Raw genomic sequence first — 10,976 nt, forward strand, 5'->3', positions numbered from 1 at the left:
TAGAACTCTTTGTTTAGAATGCCTCTACCTTGTATTATACTTTGTTGTGTATGTGCTTTATCTACTCCCAGAATATAAGCTCCCTGAGGGCAGAGGAGGTATAATTTTCATTCTTGCATCCCTAATTTCTAACAAAGTTCCCCACTAAATAAATAGTTATTTTATAAATGTTCACTGAATTGTTGAACTATAAATCTCTTTCATCGTTTAAAATTCTAGGCATGTATAAATGAACTATGCCAGAACTGATGTCCTAAAATTTATATACATATACATATATACATATAATACTCCCCTGTCTTGAATGTGCATATGTAAAGTGAACATGATAAAGTTTAATAAACACTAAATTCATCAACAAATATTTATTGAGGACCTGCTGTGTTCAAGATACTATGTTGAACACTGGGGATATAAAGTCAGAAAGGAAATACTTTAGATTTCAAGGATCTGAAATGTACTTACACATTAATTTCAATACTTTTGCTTGTATTCTTTTGAGAAAGACTTTGTTTTCATATGATTTGGTTGCCCCAATTCTGATTCTCTCATATTCTCTCTCTCTCTCTCTCTCTGCCCCCCTCCCTCCTTTCTCCCTCCTTTTTGTCTCTCTCCCTCTTTCTCTTTCTCTCTCCCCCTCTCTTTGAAAAAACTGTCCAGACTATCATGATCTTGGGTTTTATCTCTACAAGTTTCACTCTTGAACTGTGGATCTGTAATCAAAGGACATGGGTTCAAATGATAGCTCTGGCACTAATATCTGAAGAATGAAAAAGGGGGCCAGAATCTGTACTGTGTTGGTAACAAAACAATTCATTATTGCTTTGCCAGATTTGACTTGGAATAGTGTAACTTGGTCATTTTCTTTTCTTTTCTTTTTTCTCTTTTCTTTAATTAATTAATTAATTTAGAATTTCCCCACCTTACATGTAAAAACAAATTGTAACATCAATTTTTAAAACTTTGTGTTCCAAATTCTCATCTTTCCTCCCTATTCCCCCCCTTAAGAACTCAAGCAATTCAATATGTTACACATGTGCAGTTGTGCAAAACTTAGCAGACAGAAAAACTTTAAAAAAGGAACAGCAACAAAAAAATATACTTCCATCTGTATTCAGGTACCATCAGTTCTTTCTCTATAGATGGACTGCATTTTTGCTAACTTCCTTCAGAGTTGTCTTGGATCATTACATTGCTGAAAATAACGAAGTCATTTCCAGCAGATCATCTTACAATATTGCTGTTATTTTGTATACAGTACATTTCACTTTGTATCAGCTGATGTCTTTCCAGTTTTTTCTGATAGCATCCTGCTCATATTTTTTTATAGTAAACTACATTTATATAGTACTTCAAAGGGAGATTTCCTTAAAAAACACCCACGAGGTTTGATTATTGCAACAATAATTTATATACTACATTTATATAGTACCTTATACCTGACAAATTTTTTTCTTCACAATAGCCCAGCAAAGTAAGTACCATCAACATCATCCTCAACTTCATCTTACAATGCTCTTGCCTCTACTTCAAATTTTTCCCCCAGTTACTATTGCTAAGTTTGTTTCCCTCCATCCTATTTGCTCCCCATGATATTTAGTCTATTTTCTATCTTCTTTTATGCTATCCCTCCTCAAAAGTGTTTTGCTTCTAATTGCCCCTCCCCCAATCTGCCCTCCTTTTACCCCTCCCCCCATGTCCCCTTCCCCTCCCACTTCCCCACAGGGCAAGATATATTACTATACAACTTGAGTGTGCATATTATTCCCTCTTTGAGTCAATTCTGATGAGAGTAAGGCTCATTCACTCCTACCCCACCCCGCTCCTCCCCCATCTTTCCCTCCACTCCATAAGTTTTTTCTTACTTCTATTATGTGAGATACTTTGCCTCATCCCACCTCTCCCTTTCCCTTTCTCCCAGTGCAATTCTCTCACCCCTTAATTTTATTTTAAAGATGTCATCATGGGGCAGCTAGGTAGCACAGGGGACAAAGCACTTGTCCTAGACCCAGGAGGACCCAAGACCAAACCCAGCCTCAGACACAAGACACTCCCCAAGTATGTGACCCTGAGCATGCCCCCCAGCCCTGACTGCCCCACCAAAAAAACCCCAAACAATAAATACTTTACAGATATCATCCCTTTATAATCACTTCCCACCTGTGCCTCCTGTCCAAATTTATTCCTTTCAGCTGCTCTAATACTGAGAAAGTTCTTATGAGTTAGAAGCATCACCTTCCTATGTAGGAATGTGAAAATTTTAACCTTTTAACATTCCTCATAATTTCTTTTTCCTATTTACCTTTTTATGCTTCTCTTGGGTCTTATATTTGAAAGTCAGATTTTCTACTCAATTCAGGTCTTTTCATCACAAATACCTGAAAAGTCCTCCTTTTAATTGAAGTTCCATTTTTTTTCCCTGAAAAATTATACACAGTTTTGCTGTGTAGGTGATTCTTGGTTGTAACCCTAATTCCTTTGCCCTCTGGAATATCATATTCCATGCCCTCTGATCCTTTAATGTAGAAGCTGCTAGATCTTGTGCTATCCTGACTGTGGCTCCACAGTACTTGAATTATTTCTTTCTGGCTGCTTGCAATATTTTCTCCTTGACCTGGGAGCTCTGGAATTTGGCTATAGTATTCCTGGGAGTTTTCCTTTTGGGATCTCTTTCAGGACATGATTGGTGTATTCTTTCAGTTTCTATTTTACCTTCTGCTTCTAAAATATCAGGGCAATTTGCTGGGTCTTGGAAGTTGATGTCTAAGCTCTTTTTTGATCATGGTCTTCAGGTAGTCCAGTAATTTTCAAATTATCTCTCCTGGCTCTTTCCATGTCAGCTGTTTTTCCAAGGAGATATTTTACATTGCCCTCTTTTTTCATTCATTTGGATTTGCTTTATTGTGTCTTGATTTCTCATAAAGTCATTAGCTTCCATTTGTTCAATTCTAATTCTTAAGCAATTATTTTCTTCAGAGAGCTTTTCCATTTGGCTTTTCAAGCTGTTGACATTTTTAATGACTTTCCTGAATCACTCTCATTTCTCTTTCCATTTTTTTCCTCTATCTCTCTTACTTTATCTTCAAAGTCCTTTCTGAGCAATTCCATGGCCTGAGACCAATTCATATTTATTTTGGAAAATTTCAATGTAGGAGCTTTGACTTTATCTTCTTGTAGGGGTGTATTTTGATACCTTTGATACCTTCCTTTCCACCAAAGAAACTTTTAATGGTCTGCATTTTTTCCTGTCTATTTTTTCTAGCCTATTTCTTGGCTTTTAACTCCTTCTTAAAGTGGGTCCCAGCCTCAAAGACACTATCCCAAGCTTAGGGTGGGGGGTCCCAAGTGGTAAGATTTAAGGAGAGGCAGGTTCTTCACTCCCCTGCCCTGTACTCTGGTATGTAAATAGCCCTAAGATTGCTTGCTCTTTAACTCAGAAACAGAATTCTGTCTCACTATGGTTGCTAGCTTCAGGCTTGCCTGTGCCCCTCCCCAATGTGGGCTCACCACTCAAGACTGCTTCCTTGTTCGCTGCATGGAAAAAACAATCGAGTTCTGTCTCAGCTCCAGCAGTGACCCCTGTAATCTCTTCTCTCTCCTCCCTACCCCCAGCTGAGTTTCAGAAGTAGCCACAGCTGGTGTGGCCTGGGTCTGGGTTCCACTCCCACCATAGTACAACAGACCTTTCCTGCCAACCTTCTAAGGCATCTTTGGCTGGAAAACTATCTCACCCCTTCCTTTTGTGGATTCTATTACTCCAGGAATTGTCTTATGGCATTTTTTGGAGGTTTTTGGAGTGATTGTGTGGGGAGCTCCAAGAGGTTACTGCCTTTCTTCACCATCTTGACTCCACAGTAACTTGGTCATTAAAAACAAAACAAAACAAAACCAATCCACATCATGACTTCAAAGCCAGCCCTGTTTGGTGTGAGTGTGTATATTTATAGGGTGGGAAGTTTTGAGTTGGAATAGGAAAGGGAAAACCTCAGAGTGTTGGTATATAGAAAAGTAGTGCTGGTTCAGAGCTTTGACTTGGTTGGACATGAGGGGATAAAAAGGAAGTGGCAGGAAGAGTAGAGTGAGAGTGGTATTTATTTTCTAATCATGTACACTATCTATTGCCTGGTCTGGTAGACAAAGTGCTGGTTGAATGAAGACTTGGAAGTTGAAATAGGAATACCTGACTTCAGGTCCAGCTTCTGAAACAAACAACATCTGATCTTAAGCATGATCTTCATCTTTTTCTTCCCCTCACCCTCTCTTAACTTTATAAGACTATGCAACATAGAATAGTTGCTCATCTTTATTAGTAGAAGTTTCCTCACAAGATGTGTGCTAGAACAATGAAAGCACAAGTGTAGTGTTCACCTCCTCCCAAGAAGTTCGTCCACACATATATGGGACTCAAGGCATTTTTACTATCAATTGGCAGAACTACTTTCCAATTTCTTTTTCTCTTGGTACTAGAACTGTGATTTCATTATAGGCTTACAGCTCTGATCCCTAACATGGGGGGTTAAGGGACATGGCCAGAGTAACACTACCAATGTGTATCAGAAATGGGACTGGAGCCTGTTCATATTAACTCCAAGGCAGGCTCTTAATCCATTATGATGCCTCACACTCTCTTCCTTTTCCTTTCCCCTTTTCAACAAGCTTGTTCTTTATTTCTTTCTGATGTTCTTTAGAATTTAGGGCTCATCTGAAGAAAAAAAAAATTATTCACACATATACTATTGAAAGAAGTTTACATTTCACTTAAAACAAAACAAAAATCAAAAATTGATTCATTTCTCCTAATATGTGATATTTCCATCCATCTAATGGATGGAAAAAGCTTTTGCAAACCAAGATCAAATTTGTTTAATGCATTTGAAACAAGACTAATAAGATTCTCCTCATTATCTCTTCAGAAGTAATAGATGTTATATATTGTTGTTTATATACACACACTTGTGTGTGTATACATATATATATAGATAGATAAATAGATAGATAGATATAGATACACACACACATATGTGTGTGTGTGTGTATGTATATTTTAAGATAATAGGATGACATTAGCCAAGGATTGAAAGTGCCAGTAGCTGGACTTGTGTTCTTGGTTGAAAATACTAATTTGATGGCACATATATTGAGCCATATGTAGCTTGTACATTTTAGCATCTTGCAAAATCAGCTACTCTTTCTATGCACAAACCTACTGCAGCTGATGTTACAAAATTGCCAGCCACATTTGTCCATATACCTGATTCAGCATCTGGCCCATAATTTGTATATTGAAAAAGAGGCTTAATTGATGAGAATGTTGACCTTTCATCTAAAGAATTACACTTTTAATTCTGGCAGCTTTGTTTGGATAGACTCAGCATTAGTTTTTATATGTGGTGGTATCTTTGAACTAATACTTGCATTGGATAAGATTGGTGACAATATATTCATGAAGCTTAAAAAACAAAGAGAGCTGAGGAGGGGTGGAATGGGACACTAGAATAAATATGGGGCTGGGAATTAGAAGACCCTTTTTAGAAGATGGAACTCTGGTTAACCACAGCAATAATCTTGATGGTTATTCGTAGGTTGACTACTCAGTATGGCATAAATATAATTTTGTCTCAACTCAGTGAATACTGTGACAAATGGATTTTTTAAAAGTATTGATTTTTGATATAAGAAAGCATAAATACATACTTTTTGCTATAAGCGGTGCCTGTCTGAAAATCCTATGAAGAATCCAGTCTTTCTTGAAGCCACAACTTGGTTTAACCTAGAGAAGATTTTACCCTCTTAAATACTATTTATGGTAGTTCTAGATCAGGATTTCTTAAACTTTTCCCACTCACAACCCCTTTATGCCCAAGAAATTTTTACACCATCCCAGGTATATAAGTATATAAAATAGGTATACATAACTTTTTACCGTTTTTTTGCTACTCCCAAATTCAGTTACTCAATCCCACATCCCAGTTTCAGAAGCTTTGTCCTAGATTACACATAAATCACTTTTGTATCTCCTTGGCACTCTGTACATTTAAAGCACTTAATTAATGGTCCTTAAAGGAATGAGTGAATGAATGTTCTAACTACTAATTTTGTGTACTGGAACAAGTCAAACAACCACTATGAGGCTTATCAACTCATATTGACATAGTGCCTTACAGTTTACAAATGTCCATCTTTAAAACAATTCTATAGGCCTGACAATACTAGAATTTGTCACCATTTTACAAATGGTGAAACTGAAACTCAGATAAATTTGATAATTTTTTCATCAGTGTTGTAATTTGAACTCACCTCAGTTCAGAGTCCAGATGAAAATGATATTATTCCTTTTGGATTATCTCTAAGGTTTCTATCAGAACTACTTAATACCCATTGCAGAGAGAGAGCTGACCTTGTAGTCAGCAAGACCTGGATTAAAGTTCTGCCACTGACTCAAAATAGCAAAGTGATCCTTGAAAATCATTTACCTTCTCAGTGCCCCTAGGGAAATCTCTTAAGATTATAAATTGAACTGCAGGTGATACTCAACATTATTAAAATGAGTTTTCTTTCTGGGAATTCCGTACAATAATGAAATAACTTATATGGTTAAAAACCAAAACAAAAACAGAAGCAAAATGAAGCAAGAAATGTCCAAAGCTTACACATTTTTCAAAGAAAAAAAGAATTTTATAGTATCGTAGTTTTATCTAAGTTAACAAGATCAGTCAACTAATCAATTAACAAGTATTTACAATTAAATTAAATCAATTAACAGGGTTCATGTAGATGATGGTGCTTTAACTGCTTCTTGGAGAAAGGAAGAGTTTCAATGAGGCAGATTTGAGGAGGGATTGGATTCTATGTGAGATGATGACCAGTACCAAAACAGAAAACGAGATGGAATTGTGTGTGTGTAGAACAGATAGTAGGCCAATTTGACTGGATAGCATACTGTGAAACAGGCAGTAGTGAGATTGAAAAAATTTGTTTGAAGCCAGTTTGGAAAAGAAGAGTTTATCTTTTACATAATATAATTTAAATATCAATTTTATATAATATATTTCTATATTATTATATTTTATCCTAGGCAGAATGGGGAGTCAATGGTGTTTATTAGGTTGGGGAGTAACATGGTGAGATCTGTAATTAACAAGTAATTTTGGCTGGTGGTGTGGAGGATGGATTGGAGGGGAAAGAAAACTGATTGAATATTTAAGATGAGGGAGAGGTGAGGAGTTGAAGATAATACTGAGGTTTTAAATCTGGGAGAATTGAAGAAGGACCTGGGACCTTTAGCAGAAATATGGAAGTTTAGAAAAGAAGGGGGTTTAAGAGAAAATAGAATGAGTTCTGATTTGTACATGTTGATTTTGAGGTGTCTTTGGGCCATCCCATGTGAAATGCTCAAATGCTATTTGATTATGTGAGACTGAAGCTCAGAGGAAGAATTGGGGCCCAAAATAGAAACCTGTGAATTATCATTGTAGTGGCAGATATCCAACTTCTTAGAGTTTAGAAGGGGCTGTGAGGAACTTGGTAACCTCTACCTTCTCTTCTAGGATCTAGAGTTGGGGTACTAGTGCTAGGTACATCCATTTCCATCCACAAAAGCTCAAAGAATGTTATATCTGGAAGGGACCTTTTAGGTTGGATCATCTAAGGACCAAGACTCTGTGAAGATAAGTTACTAAAGTCTCAGGTTCATCTCCCCATTATTTTATTTCTTTTCTTTTTCGGGGCAATGGGGGTTAAGTGACTTCCCCGGGGGTCACACAGCTAGTAAGTGTCAAGTTTCTGAGGAGGTTGGATTTGAACTCAGGTACTCCTGAATCCAGGGCCAGTGCTTTATCCACTGTGCCACCTAGCTGCCCCTTCCCCATTATTTTAAATTTAGAATCTGGTGATGAGAAATAACTTAAAACATTTTAGTTTAATTTATGTTTTCTTATGTTTTAAGTTCTGAATTATATCCCTCTCTTCCTCCCCAAGAAATCTTTTATCCCTAATAAAATGATCTCTATAAGTTAAATCTGAATGACAATTTTTATTGGAGGTAATTCTGTTATGAGGTAAATTATTCTTACAGTTATTAATTTTTATTACCTATTTTTATTTAGAAAAACATTCCCAACATTAGGTTATACTTATCCTGTCAGACAAAGATAACCATTGTTTTGAGTACCTAGTAGAAAGTGATAACTTTAAACATTTGTGTGTGTACATTTTCTTCATCCATGTTTTTAAAGTAGGTGAAAATCACACAAAAATCAATAGAAAGGCATACAGCAAGCATGTATGGCTGTTACATATAACCACTGAGTAGTTTCAAAATACTGGAATAAAAGATGTCATGAGAAGATAGTCTAGTATTGTGGCAAGTATGAAAGATGCTAGGTGGCCAGAGTGTTCCAGTATTACTTTTCTAATGTCAAGAGAAAGCAATGTAGGTCTCCAGTTCAGTGGGTGTATCCTCTGTGCAAGCATATGAAAAGTTATGGACAAAAAAAGTCCACTGGATTGTGAGCTCCTTGGGTTCAGGGTCTGTTCTTTTCCTCTCTTTATTCCCAATAGGTTGGTTCATTGTCTGCTATGGTAGTCACTTAAAAAATGCTTCTTGACTTGACAAGAGTCACAGGAAAAGGGCTAGCCTGGATGGTATACATTTTGTATTTTTTCACCCTGACAAATCATGAAATGAAGAGCTATGGCCATCTATCTTGTGAAGGCAGTTTTCATTTCTGCATTGGCAATGACAGAGTTACAGAAAAGGGAGCAGAAAGTACAAAGAATCACACTCTTTTTAGGCTATATATAAACTTTAATTAATGACACCATTGAGTCTAGTCATTTAGTCCTCTAAATGTAAGATCTTTGTCCAAGGAGCAATAAGGGAACAACAAAAGTGAGATCTTCAGATCCATTTGAGAATTTTAGTCTATTTTCTTGTACACTTTGCTTCATATCTAAACATCCATATCTTGGACAAATGCTTTTTACTTGATTTTTTTTAACAGTGCAAATTGTCACTTTAACTTTCATATGCCAAGGTTTTTCTTTTCTAATTTTCTTCTAAATGCTCGCTATTATTATTGTTGTTAACTATCAAGGAAACAATACCAAATGAGTAGTTAAAAACATTTATTCTGATGTATCATAATTGACTCACCCTTTACTTATAGTAATCATTTATTTGTTTTAACTAAAAATCTGATGAAACCATTGAGGACTTGTAGATGTATTATTATTGCTTGGTAGTTTAAATAATACTTTCAAATCATAACCTTGAAATAATTTACCATTCTGCCCAAATTATCTTACCAGAGTAGTGTATATTTCCTGAGGGTATAATAAAAGAAAATTCTCTAGGAAAAAAGAAATTCCAGACATCTAACCACAGTGAACATTATCTTTGATGTTTAACCTTGAGGGATAACAGGTTTGGGTTATGAAATTATTAAAAAAAACAACCTCTCAACAAAAGTACTTAATTTTTAAAAAAATTATTGATTATGTTTGTTTCCTATTTTGAGTGCATATGAAACCCACCATCCCTTGCTTACTTATACCTGAATTCTGGGGGGAGGGGTAGTGGGGGAGAACTATTATCTTCTGCAATGCAACCAGAGTTTCTCAAATTAATGTATTAGTATGGATTTATTTAAGCAGTTCTATAGTTCAGGGAAAGGCTAGATTTTTCTGACTCTTTCCATGTAAATGTTAATCAAATTGTCACCAACTGTTATAAAATGGATGTTCTAAGACTTGGTCTATAGTACTCTGATTACCATCTTAGCACCTGAAAGTTTTTCTTTGGTTCTAAAGCACTCCTTCCAAAAGAAGTTAGAAAAGTGATGAAATAAGACCATATTGTGTTTATCTGTACCCTTAAAATTAATTGACGTGCCTAAATAACAGCAAGGAATTATTTTGGATATAGAGAGAATTTTAACTCATTTAGCAAGGCACTTGCAAATAACTCATGTTACTTGCAAAGAAGAAGGAGGGAATCAACTTTGTCACCTGCTGAAAATGATACATGGGCAAAAATTAAAGAAAAAAATTGATGGCAGATCCCAAATTTCAACATCAAAGATTTTCAGAGAAAAGATAGACAACTGTTGTGATATTTGCAGTTAACCCCTCATTTTAAAAATGACATTTATTCTTTATCATCAAAATTCTGAACATATGCATAGTTTTGCAAACTATTCTGCATCAAGTTTTCAAAGAGTATTGTTATATACCTCCTGTTTCATGAACCCTATGGATCTTTGAAATTCTCTACAAAGCACATCAAAATTATCTCATTCCTCAATCCTTATTTAAAAATTTGTGTCAGCAAAATCTGGGAACAGAACAAATGATTGTTTTGTTTGTTGGACTAATTCCATAATTTGCTGGATGTGTCTTTTTTATTTCTTCCATTAAAATGTATTTTTCTGTTCACTTAAGATTTTAATTTCCTAACAAATATTGGTACGTCAGAATGCTAAGTTCTCTTTTTGATCTGCTTATTAACATTTTGCTTTTAGCTGTCCAGTCATGGCCTTAGTCTTGAAAACATGTTATCACTGTGTATATATGTCTTATATACAGTCCTGCATGTTAACTGAAGGAGTTTAACCCAACTTAAATGCGACATTTAAGAAATTTCCTGGATGGCATTTGCATGTTTCTTGGTTCTCAAAGAGCATCTATTTGCAATGATTTTGTGGATTATAACTGAACCTTCTTCATTCTCACATATTTAAACTTTAATATTCTTTTAATTTCCCCTGGTAATTCCCTTGTAATTGGTTGAGAACTACAAATTCTATCAGTGGCCCCCTACTTCAACATCCAAATTTTATAAATGAAACAAATGAGACTCAGAGAAGTTTAGTAGCTTCCCTCAAGTAACACAGGTGCTAAGTAACAGCTAGGATTTGAACCTATATACTCTGACCCCAACCCCCAACCCCCAACCCCCACAGGACACTGCTTTCCAT

Source organism: Dromiciops gliroides, chromosome 6 (genome assembly GCF_019393635.1).
Source record: "Dromiciops gliroides isolate mDroGli1 chromosome 6, mDroGli1.pri, whole genome shotgun sequence".
Taxonomy (NCBI): domain Eukaryota; kingdom Metazoa; phylum Chordata; class Mammalia; order Microbiotheria; family Microbiotheriidae; genus Dromiciops; species Dromiciops gliroides.